Source organism: Chenopodium album, chromosome 13 (genome assembly GCF_948465745.1).
Source record: "Chenopodium album chromosome 13, dcCheAlbu1.1, whole genome shotgun sequence".
In the NCBI taxonomy this organism is placed as follows: domain Eukaryota; kingdom Viridiplantae; phylum Streptophyta; class Magnoliopsida; order Caryophyllales; family Amaranthaceae; genus Chenopodium; species Chenopodium album.
The window spans coordinates 49,101,554-49,116,848 of NC_137846.1; the positions used below are offsets into that span (position 1 = coordinate 49,101,554).

At 27.9% G+C, this 15,295-nt stretch overlaps 1 pseudogene; it reads right to left on the reverse strand.

The window, feature by feature from the left end:
* Nucleotides 1-980: 980 nt before the first annotated feature.
* LOC145575636 (protein FAR1-RELATED SEQUENCE 5-like) lies at nt 981-9,087 on the reverse strand (annotated as a pseudogene).
* Nucleotides 9,088-15,295: the final 6,208 nt, after the last annotated feature.

The following is a 15,295-nucleotide window of genomic DNA, read 5'->3' on the forward strand; positions in this document are numbered from 1 at the left end:
AGAGAAGAGAATATTTTGCGGAAGAAATTGTGGAATGATTGCATTGAGTTTTCAATTAACAAGCTTAAAATTTGGAAAGCTCAACCTGCAAGAAAGAAGCTAGAGGCCAAATATCAAAAAGAAAAGGAAGCCATTGAAAGGGAAAAAGAGAGGCAGTGGAAGTTGATGCAAAAACAAAAAGAAAAAGATGAAAAAGAGAAGCAGCAATTGGAAATTGATCAACAACTTCAGAAAAATGAAGAAGAAGAGGAAGAGAAAGAGGAAGATTAGATTTTTTTTTTTTTTTTAAACAATTAATCATACATGTACATATTTTTTTTTTTTTTTTTTTGTAGTTAGGCATTATTTTTCTTTTGTATAGATACTTATATATGTATATATTTTCTATTAAATCCGTTTTCTGTTAATCATACATCTATATATTAGTCATATATTAAACTACTTGTGTCAGAAATTAATATCAAATTTTAATTTTAAAAATTTTAAATATCAAACTTAAAATGAATAAAATGTTTGTCATAAATTAAATTACTCTTCTCAGAAATTACTTTATTTATTTTAGCAATAAATTTCTTTTGGTTAAGAATAAAATTTTGTTGGTCAGGAATAAATTTGAGTCAGTCAGCAATAAACTTCATTTAGACAGGAATTAAGTTGAGTTACTCAGGAATAAACTTGAGTTAATCAGAATTTAGTTTTTTTAAATCAGGAATAGAGTTGAGTCTGTCAGGAATAATTTTGAGTTAATCAGGAAATAGATTTTTTAAATCAGGAATAGAGTTCAGTCTGTCAGAAAAAAACTTGGGTTAGTCAGGCATAAGATTTTTAAAGTCAGGAATGATATTGTGTTAGCCAGTAATACAATTAGTTTACTTAAGAATAATATTCTAGAAGTCAAGAATTAAGTCAGGAATTAAATTTCGATTATCAGAAATTAAAATGTAATAGTCAGTAATAAAATTGAGTTATCACAAATTAAATCAGGCATGAAACTGTGTAAATCAGGATTAAAATTAGTTTAGTCAGGAATAAAATTAGATTTTTAAAGTCAGGGATAAACTTCAGTTACTCAGCAATAAGATTTTTCAGAAGTAAAATCAAACCTCAAAATGGCAAAATATAGTATTGTTTAGACAAGAATAAACTTGAATTAGCCAGGAATAAACTTAAGTTAATCAGGATTAAGATTTTTTTAATCAGGAATAGAGTTGAGTCAGTCAGGAATAAACTTGAGTTAGTCAGGAATAAGATGTTTATAATCAGGAATTAAAATGAGTTAGTCTGTGATACAATTAGTTTATTTAAGAATAAGATTCTAGAAGTCAAGAACTAACTCAGGAATTAAAACTCGTTTATCAGAAATTAAAATGTAATAGTCAGTAATAAAATTGAGTTATCAAAAATTAGTTTAATCAGGAGTAATCAAACCCCAAAATGGCAAAATATAGTATTGTTTACAATTATCTTGAATAATAAAATAAAAAATTTGAAGATTGACTTTATGATAGGAGAAGGCAGCAATAGGGATAAATTAAATGAGTTGTGGATTAGGAGTTATTGTTCCAAACTCATTTGGATCTCTTGTTGCTGTTCTTCTTCTTTCAAAATGTCCTCTAATTCTTTTGTTCTTCTTTGGCCTTCCCTTTGTTTTTGGTCGTTTTGGATCTTTAACTGTATTTCTTCTTTCTTCTTCTTCATCAAGTTCACGAATTTTTTCTTCATTTGTTTGGAACACTTTCCTTACAGATTTGTACATTTGTTCCAAAGCATCATCACATATTTTTGATGCTTCTTCATTCCCTTGGCATACTGTCACAAGGTTGTAAAAATTCTTTGTTATTGATTGCCTCCAAGGAGTGTTTATTAATGAATAATCTGTGGTTGAATTTCCTAATAAAAAAAAAAAAAAAAAGATTACTACATTTTTGTTAGTAATAAGAATAATAATATTATAATATCAAAAATATAATTATTTATATTATGAAAATAAAAGTCAGCAACGAGCTATGTGATAATATTTTTATTTTCTGTTTCAGCCATAAATTTTCTGACAAAATTGATATTATTCCTGATAAATTTTAATTGTCAGTAGAAATGTCAAATTATTGCAAAAAGTCTTACAAAACAGAATAAAGTAATTTATTGCCTCATTGAAAATTCATTATAATGTAGAAAAAGTCATTTATTGCATCATTAAAAAGTGATTCTAATTTGACTAAGTTAATAAATTTTTCTGTTAAATTACAGATTAATTATTACTGTTCATACATAACTCTTTTCTATTTAAAGGCTGTTCTAAATTAAGTTTTTTCTATTAAAAGAGTTATATTATAACAACCTCTATTGTGTTCTATAAAAGGTGCATTCTTGTAAAAATAACTAATATTTTTCTTCATCTAATCTATCATCAAAATAATGGCTGATTTCTATGCAAATAAGGAGAAGTGTACAATTATTGTTAAACCAATTGATCGCATTAGTATGGTAAATATATTACATTAACTTTTAAATTTATAAATTTGTTTTGTGTTTTTAGTAAAGATTAAATGATATTAAAATTGATTTTTTTTTCTTTCAGGGTCTTCCTGATGATTGGAAATTTTTTCTTCTGAAATTCAAGAACTTTGTTAGAGTCTTTGCTGGGAAGAATGGCAGAGAAGATAGACATTGGGAAGTAAGTCTTAAGCATACCAGAAAATACAGGTTGTGGTGGTATGTTGATTGATCGTGAATGGGAAAACTTTGTAGCTGCAAACAACATAGTTGTTGGAGACAGACTTGATGTTTATCATGATCATTATAACATTTATATTAGAATTTTTAATGCTGATGGTACTGAAAGGCTTCCTAATGAAGGAGGAAGTGGTACCAATGTATAAGTTTTTAAATATTTATATCATTTTATGTGTAAAATAAATCTGATTTTATATCAGAAATAATAATAAATGTATCAGTTATTATAATATTTTGTTCATGAATAATAATATTATAATATGTTGTTCAATGTTCATTATGTTCAGGAATTAGATTGTTTTTTTCATTTATTAGAGTTGTTTTGTCAGGAATTAAATTATGTTTGTCAGGTATTAAAATTTTTTGACTACATGGGAATTAGATTGTTTCAGGAATAAAAAATTTTCAATCAGAAATTAGTTATTATAAATTAGAGAGGATCAGGAATAAGGTATATTTTTTCAGTTTTAAGATTTCTTTGGTCAGGAATTAAAATATGTATGTCAGGTATTTTAAATTTTATTCAGGAATTAATCTGAATATATCAGGAATTAAATTGTATGTTTCAGGAATATACTTGTTTCAATCAGTAATATTATTATCTTTTTCATGTATTATACATTAAGAAAATCTATGTCAGCAAATTATTTATGACAGTAGTTAAAATGTTTATCTCAGGAATAAAGATATTTTTTTTTATACTAAATAAACATGAAATTAATTTTAAAATAACAAAGTATGTACGTACCTAATTCACTGCCATCCCAAATGTTTGATTTAGCAAGCTTGGTCCAACGTTTCAGAATGTATCTCTCTGGTATAGCATGTATGCTGTACATTTGCATTATCTTGATAATGTGAAAGCACAGCAATCCAGTCTCTGTGAAGCACATACAAGAACACATAAACTCATTGTTTTGAGTGTAATATATGACTTGATAGGTGTGCATATAATCTTCATCAAGAGAAACATCAAAGAATTTGACATATTGCATTGAAGTGGCTTTTTCTCTTGCATATGCTCCAAGACTTGTTTCAAATTCCAGCCTAAAATCCTTGTATATGTTTAGAGTATAAACTTCAGCTGCATGTTTTAATATCTTTGTTGTTGTTCTTGGTCTCTCAGTAGTACATCTGAAGTTGTCACTCTTTTCAGTGCTTCTCCATCTTTTCACAGTAGCCTCAAAAATATGAAAGAACTCCAAAAGCTTTGTGGTTTTGTTGGCCTTAAATGAAATTGCTCTGTTTGTTACTTCTACCCTTTGAGATGAAAGAATTCCAGCTGAGAAAATATCCTTGCTCAATGCTGTGCACCATTTATCTCGTAGACCATATAACCTATCAAACCATTATTTTTTCTCTAGCCCATGTTTTTGAACCATCTTGTGCCAACAATCTTCAAAGTCAGATTCAGAATCACATCCACTTAAGCATTTGTGAAACATATTTTTGAATTCAGGATTTGTTTTTAGAGTACCAAAGTGTGAGACAAAATTCTTTTGCAAATGCCATAGACATAGCCTATGTCTTGAGTTTGGATAAACCTGCAACAAAATTAAAATTATTGTAGTCAGTAATATGACTATTATAATCAGAAATTAGAAACATTTAGTCAGAAATTACATAAATTATGTAAGATATTAGTATATTTTTCTCAGGCATAACAGAGTTAGAAATTAGCAATTTGATTATTTGTATAATCAGGAATTAAAACTATTTTGTCAGGAATTACATACTTTTCCTCAGGAATTAGATAACATAGGTAAAACAATGTAATAATAATAAAAAGGAATATATTTAAAAATTATCTTTTTTTTTAAAATATTTTTTCTTTGTCTATAAAAGTATTATTTACTCATACATTTTGCATGTTTTTGTACTTTGGTATATTCTCTCTCCTACAACAAACTTTTTTTGCAATATTCCTCAAAAATGGAAAACAATTCTCAGTCTTCTACTTCATCAAACGATCCTCAATATTTGTCAAATATGCAAAACAATTCTCAGTCTTCTACCTCAACAAACGATCCAGAAGAAAATGCAATTGATAACTTTGAAAAAAAGTTAAATGAACTGTTGGATAGAAGAGATAGAATGAAGAATGGATTGATGAAGCTCTATGAAAAGGTTGAAAAGAATGAAATCGAAGAACTAAGCAAGAGAAAGAGAGCACAAGAGATATGGCAGGAAACTCAGAACAAAAAGCAGAAAGAAGAAGATCAACACAAGAAGGAAGAGAAAGAACAAAAAGAAGATCAAAAGAAAAAACAAGGTTAATATCTGAGGAAGAACATAAAGAAGATTAAGATTTTAGGGTTTTTTTCTTTATTTTTATTTTCTGTTAATTTATAGTCACCATCAATATCATTAAAATATATGGAAAATATGATATGCTATTTTGTTTATGTTTCTGTATTTCCTGTTTTTATTATCAAAAGATTTATTTAGTAATGGTTTAAAATGATGTGGTTTTGTTGGTTTTTATTCATATATTGATTATTTTTTTTAGTATTAATAATTTTTCGTCAGGAATTATATTATTTTAGTCAAGAATTAAATATTTTTAATCAGGAATTATATTACATTAAATTATGAACATGAAATATATATTATTAGTCAAGAATTAAACAGATATTTATCAGGAATTATATAATTTCTGTCAAGTATTGATCTGTTTTTATCAGTTATTAAGTTATTCTAATCCAGGAACAAAATATTATGAAGAATAAAATTCTTACCTCTGGTATGGCGTTACTCATTGCAAGATCCTGATCAGTGAAGATTGATTTTGGTTCGATTCCACACATCGACTTTTTGAAAATTTTAAGAAGCCAAACAAATGTGTCAGTCTTTTCGTCACTTATGAATGCACATCCAAACATTGTTGTTCTCCAGTGACAGTTTATACCAACAAATGGTGCACATATCAACCCATATTTGTTTGTTCTGTATGTTGTGTCAAAGATTAAAACATCACCATAGGCTTTGAAATCTTCAAGCATTTGAGAATCTCGCCAAAAATAGCTCACGACATTGTTTTCTTCTCCAAATTTCAGTCTGTAAAAGAATGAAGGATCATTATCTGCTCTCTCTTGAAGGGTATCCAATACATTCTGCATGTCTCCACCTTCAACCATACTCATTTTCACCCTTGATACATAGTTTAGGTGATCTCTTTTAGTATGACCTACACATTCTTCTCCTCCAGCTTCATTGGTGATATAATTGTAAGCATCCATTGGTTTGATACCACTTTCAACCATGCTTTCAATTAGTTCACCCATTGGTGCTGATATTTGCCTTTCTGATCTTAGATGATTACGTTGAACTGCTATAACCAATTCATGATTATGTTCCAACTCATGTGTAACAGCTTCGAAATTTCCTTCTTTGGTTTTCTTGAAATGAATATGAGCTTTGCAACCAGTTCTTGTCTCATTTACCTCCCTATCTTTTCTCTTTTTTTCATCAGTTTTACCCAATATGGGTATTTCCGCTGAATGTTGTTCAGCTGCCATCTTCATTTTACCCTTTGTATGCCCTTCTTTAGAACACCTAAAATAAAACTCATACAATTGATTATTATTATCTCTTCTCTTTGTTGATTTTCTGACACTGAAACCAACAGTCCTTGAATGAGCTTTGTATAAAACAAATCCCTCATTGTAGTCTGATACAGTATAACCTGCTAGACATTTACTTATGTTTTCATCCTTCTCATATTTGTAATAATCTGCAAGAAAAGTATATATGAAACATATCATAATTTATTTTTGTCAGGAAATAAAATATTATACACAGTAAATAAATGTTCTTTAAATTTATGATACTTAAGTATTATCATGTCGTCAGGAATTACATTATTTAAATCAGGAATTATTAAATACTAGTCAGGAAATAAAATATCTCAGTCAAGATTATGTTTACATTTAATCAGGAAATAGATAATATAAGTTAGAAATAATAATATTTGTATCAGATTATAATATGTTGTTGATTATTTTTTCAGAAATTAGATTATTTATGTCACTTATTAGTTTTGTTTTGTCAGGAATTAAATTTTGTATGTCAGGTATTAAAATATTATGATATCAGAAATTAGATTATATATCAGGAATAAAATTGTTTCAATCAGAAATAAGATTACGTTTGTCAGCTTTAAGATTTCTTTGGTCAGGAAATAAAATATGTACGTCAGGAATTAATTTGAATATATCAGAAATTAAATTGTATGCTTCAGGAATAAACTTGTTTCAATCAGGAATAATATTAATTTAATTTCAGTAACAAAAAATAGTCAAAATATCAAAATAATGTTCGAATCAGAAATTAGATTATAATATTCAGGAATAAAGTCATATTAGTCAGGAAAATAGATAATAATTATTTAGGACATAAATGATATGGTCAGGTTTAAGATAAATATAGTCAGGAAATTAGAATTTAATAACTCATGACCTTCCCTCTTCTCTTTTCAAAAAACACGTAAAATCATTTACCAGACATAAAATTAATTGAATAAAAATGAAATGAATTTACTAGAAAAGAGGTTAATTATAAATGAAAAGACATAATTGAAAAGGTATGACTCTCCCTCTTCCAAAATACTGCATCTATTCACATTCTTAACATTATATATAAGTAACCATATTGTTAACAAACTGTATTCAGAAAAACAAAAACAAAAATTCGTATAAACTGCTTCAGTTAGAAATTTTAATTAATCTCATAAGAATTTAACTACTGCTATTACAAAAGGTATATTTTTTTTCGTATTATGATTATACCTTTGTTACTGTTGTTTTATTGAGTTTTGTTATGATTTATGTTTTCATTTTGTTTTGTTTAGATGGCTAATCAAATCCCACACCCAATTGACGCCTTAGAAGATGCACATCCAGCAATGGCTGTTGAAGAAATACTTTGCATGCATATTTTCCCTAGGTGCACATTCAAAGCCCAGGCAATGATTAACTGTACATGTAGATATTATAATGAATTATGGTATTATAAATATTGGATTCCAGAAACAGTAAGAAGAAATCAAAATTCAAATGAATGGTGGGTTGCATATGACATTATGAGGCATAAGGGTTATGGGTTTCATAATGGCATGGTGCAAGACTGGGCTGAATTTCTGAATGGATAACGTTTTGTTTTTGCTGAAGAAGAAGCCAGCAAATTAAAGAGAAAAAGAGAAGAGGCAAATCATCCATGCAGAGAGGCAAAAAGAATTAAAATTGAGGAAGATTATCTTTGTAGTTTATTTTCAATGTTTTGTACTTTATCATAATTAAATAACATTTCAGTAATATATAATTTGGAAATTTAGTTTATGTATTTTATTTTTTGAAATTTAGTTTATGTATTTTATTTTTGGAAATTTGGTTGATGTTATTTTATTTTTGGAAATTTGGTTGATGTTATTTTCTTTTTTGTTTTAGTTGATGATATCAGTAGCTTATACTCAGGAATTAGCATATCTTAAACAGGAATTAAATTCAGAAATAAAATTAACTCAGTCAGGTTTAAGATAAAATTAGTCAGGAAACAGATAATAATAGTCAGTAATTAAATGTTTGAAAATTTATTATACCAAGGAATTACATTATGTTAGTCAGGAATTAAATAGTTCTTGTCAGGAATTACATGATGTTAGTCAGGAATTAGATATGTATAGTCAGTTTAAAAATAATAATATTTTGATACATTATAACTCGTCAGGTTTAATATAATATTAGTCAGAAAATAAATAATAATATTCAGGAATAATAATATCTATATTTAAATAGAGTAATTACATCATGTTAGTCAGGAATTAGATAGTTCTTGTCAGAAAAAAGATATGTATGGTCAGTTTAAAAATAATAATATTCAGGAATAATAATATCTATATTTAAATAGAGTAATTACATCATGTTAGTCAGGAATTAGATAGTTCTTGTCAGAAAAAAGATATGTATGGTCAGTTTAAAAATAATAATATTTTGATACATTACAACTCGTCAGGTTTAATATAATATTAGTCAGAAAAAAGATAATAATATTCAGGAATAATAATATGAATATTTAAATAGAGTAATTTAATGTTTTAAGATTTATAACATTAGTCAGAAATTAGCATATATTAGTCAGGAATTAGATAATTATTGTCAGAAAACAGATATGGATAGTCAGTTTTAGGATAATAATATTCTCATGTATTATAACTTAGTTAGGTTTAAGATAATATTAGTCAGAAAATAGAATTATCTGTATACCTATTATACTTGCAGTATCTTCATCTCTTTCTGCATCATCTCTTTCTTCATTTATATTTTCTTCTAGAATAACATTATCTGCTGCATTCATCATTAGTGTTAGTATATTTGAATTTCAATCTGAAATTATCAAAAATAGTTTTGCATGCAAATCATAAGTTGAAATTGAATTCGATCGAATACTATAGTAAACTGAGTATCTGAAAATAAATTAGGCCTGATTTCAAATTATAAGTCGAAATTAACTACGATCTGAAATTCGATTGGCATTAATTGGTAATAATAAGTAGAAATTAACTCCAATTTAAATATGATCTGATATTAAATTGAAATTTAATACGATCTGAAATTCAATTTGGCTTGCATGCGAATTATAAGTCGAAATTCATATTTCAAAATCGGTATAATACAATCTGAAATCATGCGAATTATAAATCGAAATCAATATTATATGAAATTTGAAATTACATGCAAAGAAAATTATGAATTAGATTGTACCTTTTTCAGCAGTAATTGAGCTGCAAATTGATTCTATAGGTGAATCAGAATCTCCTTCAATCATCATCCTATTGTTTGATTTCTCCATGTTTTTCTGGAATTTGCAGATTTGAATTATATGAATTTTGCAGATTTGAATTTTATGAAATTTTGGGAAAATGAAGTGGTTGAATTTCAATGAATGACGGCGCTCGAAATTTTATGAAAAAGATTAAAATGATGAAAACGACAAAATTAAGACAATTTATAAAATGGCGCGCGGGCTTTGGTCGGGTTGGTCAGGCCCGCGCCTTTTTAATTAATGAGCCCGGACTCACGTGAGTCCGGTCTCACGCAAAACGTTCTGTTGAGTTATTGATGCCTCTAATTAATAATGTTTTTTAGCGTTTTATTGTGCCTAGATGATATTATACTTAATATGTAATACAAGTAACAAAGAATTCCATCAAATCATATACCAACAATACGGTTGGTACTAATGAAGAAGTACATATATTGAAGTGAAATTTTTCATATTTTAAAATTATGAAATTAAAGATAGTGATAAGTAAACAATATTAATCTTTATCTCATCTAATACTAATTTGGGAAATATAAGCTTAATTAATTGAATTGAGCAGTCTTAATCTTGTCAATTACAAATGATTTATAATTAAGTCTAACTAATGGGGGGGGGGATATAATCAAACTCTAAAAGTCTAACTTATGGTGGTAATCAGATTTTATCATAGATCACAATTACAATGGTTGACGAGCAATGTTAGTTTGATTCAATCATTTTAGATTTATTTTTTAAAAAAATAAAAAAATAGAAAGAATATCCGATGAATGTAAATCATTTTCCACCTTCAAACATGTGAGAATGTGGGACTATTAATATGTACCACATGGGTGCAGAAATTCATATGAGACGTTTTTGAGTAATTTTTAGCCTACTTCAAAGTTCATACTCCTACTTTAAGATTCATTATTTGGATCGATCATTGGATGCATACCAACGAGGGTCCATATTCTTAAAAGGGCGATTGTTTTAATTTTCTTCTAAACTTTTTTAATTTTTCATAATAAGTACTCTGGTTGTACGTATTAATTTCCAATTTTGGATGGATTTATTAAGGAATGGACTCACTAAACTGAGCTGAACTAAACTGAAGTGAACTGAACTGAAATGAATATTTAATGAGAGAAGGAAATTAGAAACTGAACTGAATTGATTGGAGCTGGACTGAACTAAACTAAAATTAAGCTGAAGTGAACATGCTTTGAAGCCATCAGAATGAAGAACATCATAACAATAAATGTAGGAATTCTTCTATATATATAATCAGTAGAGATTATAAACAACAATTGATCCTGTCAAATTACTTACAAGACCAAGAACATCATAACAACGATGTAATCGAAGTGTCATTCACCCATACTCCTTTACTAAAGAGCATAGAATTGGTTTCGCCTCTTGAACTCTATGTAGAATTTGACTTTCTTTAAAATATGGAGAAAATATTTCTATACATACTAGTATACAAATATTTCATGGATAATTTTGTATAATCATCTTACATTACAATTGATACCGCATGCATTCTCATGATCCGGCTAAAGGAACGGTAACACAGGTTCAGTAATTATAATAGCATGTACGAAGTAGCACTCAATCAACAATATTATTTACACTCATAACTTTCGATTAAATTATAAATAGTACTAGCTTCGGACTTTTCATAATTAAAAAAAAAGGCATTAAATTTATTTGTATTTATAATTTCGACGTAAAATAGTTGTGAATCAAGGGAGTGACATAGTCACAATTTGAAATTAAATCAATATAATGGCAAATAAAATCACCACTTGAAGTAGTGTATGTTTCTCTTGGATGCTTACCCAATTGATATATTGGAGTTAGGTTTAGCTAAGCAGTTACAATCACCACACTATTCCCCGTGATACCGTAGTGAAAATACTTTTTAGCACGAAAGTTAAAGTCACTTGCTTGCCCCATAATTTCATGATTCACATGATCTTGTTTAAGATAGCCCTAAAATATTCGACCAACTCTTTATTAATTTGGCTTGGAAGTTGGAATCCATTATATATCTAATCATAAAATGTACCTGTCGTTTATCTTACTAACTTGGGAAAATACGCATGATTATTCCACTTTTTCCTTACAATTAGTACGTTTTAAGCTAGTAACGTACGTTATCCTTTCGTTTGGTGGTTGTAGTGTATTAATGATTTGTGACTTTTTGATCAAATAGTTTTTATAGCACAATCTTGAGGGAGTGTGTTGTATATTTAAGCTTGTTAGTTTATAGAAGTATAGTACTACCTGAATCGATCACTCTGTATGAATGACAATCTAAATCAAATCATACGGCGTATTTAAAATTGTGCTGTAAATGAAATCAATTTAACCAAAATCCAAACGATATCCGAAATAAAATGATGTGAACTAAAGATGATGACCCAACCTAAATGAACCCAACTTAAAATTATTGATCTAATTTTTATGCAAATTCTATAGATCGATAGAACTTGATCTGATGCATATGTATGTAACTGATCGAACTGAAAATCTCTTTACCTTGTTAATATGATCATAACCTGACCTAAAATGACCAAAAGCCTCCTCACTTAAGGAAGACTCAATTTAACCCAAACCCAAACCCAAACCCAAACCAAAACTTAAAGTTACTTATAATATACCAGAGGCCTGTTCTGATACGATTATTTTCAGTTTAGTTCAGCTCTAATAAGTCCAGTTCAGCTTTGATAAGTTCAGTTTAGTTCAGCTCCTAATTTCCTTCTCTTATAAAATACAAGTATTCATTTCAGTTTAGTTCAGCTCCTAATTTCCTTCTCTTATAAAATATTTATTTCAGTTCACTTCAGCTCTAATTAGTTCAGTTTAGTTCAGTTCAGCTATAATAAGTTTAGTTCAGTTTAGTTTAATTCTAATAAGTTCAGTTCAGTCAATAAAAACTGGCCCTAAGTCAAAATTCAAATAAGTCCAATATTCTATGCACTACTTAGGATAAGAAATGCTAAAATTAAACTAATATAATGATCGCCATATATATTCGGTTTTGCAAACTAGTTTCATTAAGAAGATATTGAGGACTGTAAAGCTTACAAATTAAAGTTACAATGAGAAAGTGAAAAAACATCATTGAATCAGTTGAGTTGTTCCTTTAATTTAATTTTGCATCATAATGATGTTTATTTAACGGATCACTGAACAAAGTACAGCATACAAACTTTAGGTTGAAGAAGATCAACTTTCTCCATCTATCCTATTATAATTAAGGTTTCATTGATCCATTCTTTCAGCAACAGTAAGTCAGTAATCCCTATCCGACCATCCCTATCAAGAGTTAAGGTACGTAATTAATATATGGATTATTATCAAGTTCCATTGTGTCACACAAAAGGATAATAGAAAATTATGTACTAAATCTATTCTTTCCGTTCTCTTATATTATACTCACTTTGTCCCTATATTATTGCCCCATGCATGGTATTTTTTGGCATGGTCAGAACTTTAAAACTTTGACAATTAATCCTCTCTAATTTATAAGTGATAATATAGACAGTCAAGCGGGTATAACATATCTTTTTATTATATTAGATTCATTTTAATGTCTAATTTAAATACAATGTCAATTTTTTGTAATAATATTTTAGCTTATATCTATAAAATTAAACTCTTCATGTTTTAATATCGAGATGTATCTTGGAGGTCATGCATGCATAGTCAAATAATTGAGCAAAAAAATGGGGACATAGGGAGCATGTATGCTCTTAGATTCAAATCTTGCTCTTTTAAACTAAGAGAGTGACTTTAAACTTCCTTCTTGAATACCCTCTCAGTTTGTTTATTTTTTTTTTTTTTTTTTTTTTTTTTTTTGAGACGGGGTTGTGATATTAGCCTCGAAGGGTAATTAAATTTATTTTCATCTTCAATTGAAATCAAATGATACGTATAATTTTTTTATTTCGACCAAATAAATCAAACAAGACATTATTCTCCTTGCCCTATATAAACAAAGCAACTTAGACGTGAAGAAATCTACCCACTGAAAAGATGCAATTTCATATTTTTTTTCATTAACATACCAACTTTTCCAAAATCACAAACTTTCATCCAACAAATTAGGGGCCAACAAATTAGTGATTTTCTTCTACAAAAATACATTATGCACGTGGTCTTAAAACTAATAAAACCAATAAAAATAGGAAATTCATAAGAATTGAGTACTCACCATATATATGAATTTGAAGATATTTGTGGATCTACCTTAATTATGTGTAACTAGACAAATATGTTTATTAGTTTTATTAGCTGGATTTTTATATGACTTGGTCTTCATATCAAACAGTATTTAGCAAAATATAATTATTATTATTAGTACCTAGTCATCATGAAATGACCAAACAACCACCTTTGTGTCTTTGTAATGTACAGCAACATTCCTGGCTCCACATATCAGCACTTAGCTGCGCCTGAGATCTCCATACTACCTTTTTTCCACTCAAATATTATTACTAAATATTAATTAATCAATCAACTAATTTAATCAATTAATTAATTAGGTGTAAATAAAAAAGACATTTTTAATATTTGTTTTCTACCTATTGTCTTCACTTTATTATAGAGTATTCTTGATTATTAAATTATTGATGATTCTATGATATAGAATACCAACCACCATCATCATCTCATTAGCAAAAGGCCAAATTATCTCTTTCACACAAATGTAAAAGTTATTAAAGTTGATAATGGATTATTATTGGTCTTTCTTTTTATTATTCTATGCATGAATAAAAGTGACCACATTATATTGTCTTTTGATTGCACTATTGAAGAAGTTTAGGATTTAACTTTTTTTATCTTTACCTATATAAAAAAAAAATCCTTTTTGTCTATACGATTTGTGTAAGCTTTTGTTTCACAATGCAAGTTAATCTCCTTCCACTACTTCCCTTTAATGGATCACACATAAAACACCATCAATCCATCATGCTAATTATTCTTACCTTTATTTTATTTTTTTCTCAAAGAAAAAAATACTCTATAATAATTAAAATTCTAAAGTGAAAGCATGAAAATTGGTCGATTAATAAACTTAAATTGTTAATTAGCGTGTGTAGATATTAGATATAAATGGTTCATCATTTGTTATACAGTAGAACTTACTAATTATCACCATGGAATATAATGAATTCAAATTAAAGAATAATTTAAACTAGCCATTTAAAACGACTAAAATTTAAAGTTGTTTATATGTAATGAAGTTAGGTTAAGGTTTAAGGTTCTAATTGTTCAACTCGGTAACAAATTAAGTAAGATTCAAGGATTTTGATTTGAATTCATGTTGAGTAAATAACATATCAAGTTGGAATTTATATCAAGTCAAAAAAGAGGTCAAGTTGAATTTGGGCCAGACCAACTAAACAAGAATACATGTCATTTTGTATTATAGGTTACATCAAATTCAAGTTTTTCTTTGATTATGCACTAGCTAGTTTAATTTGGGCTCTAATTAACAATGAATGATCCGTTTGATTTAGGTGTTTTTTGAAATTGAGTGTGGACGATTTCATGGAATTTTTGAATGAATTGTCACTCTTTTTTTTTTTTTTTTTTGAGAAAAGAGGAGCAAGCTTAAATTAAGTTAAAGAGTTGTTGGCTTCCCAAAGAGTTGCCCAAAAGTACAGACCGTGGTTCATCCGTCCTACTGATATTAGAAATGTTTTGTTCTACGGCCTTAGTACAAATATTAGGAGGAACAGATATAATACAG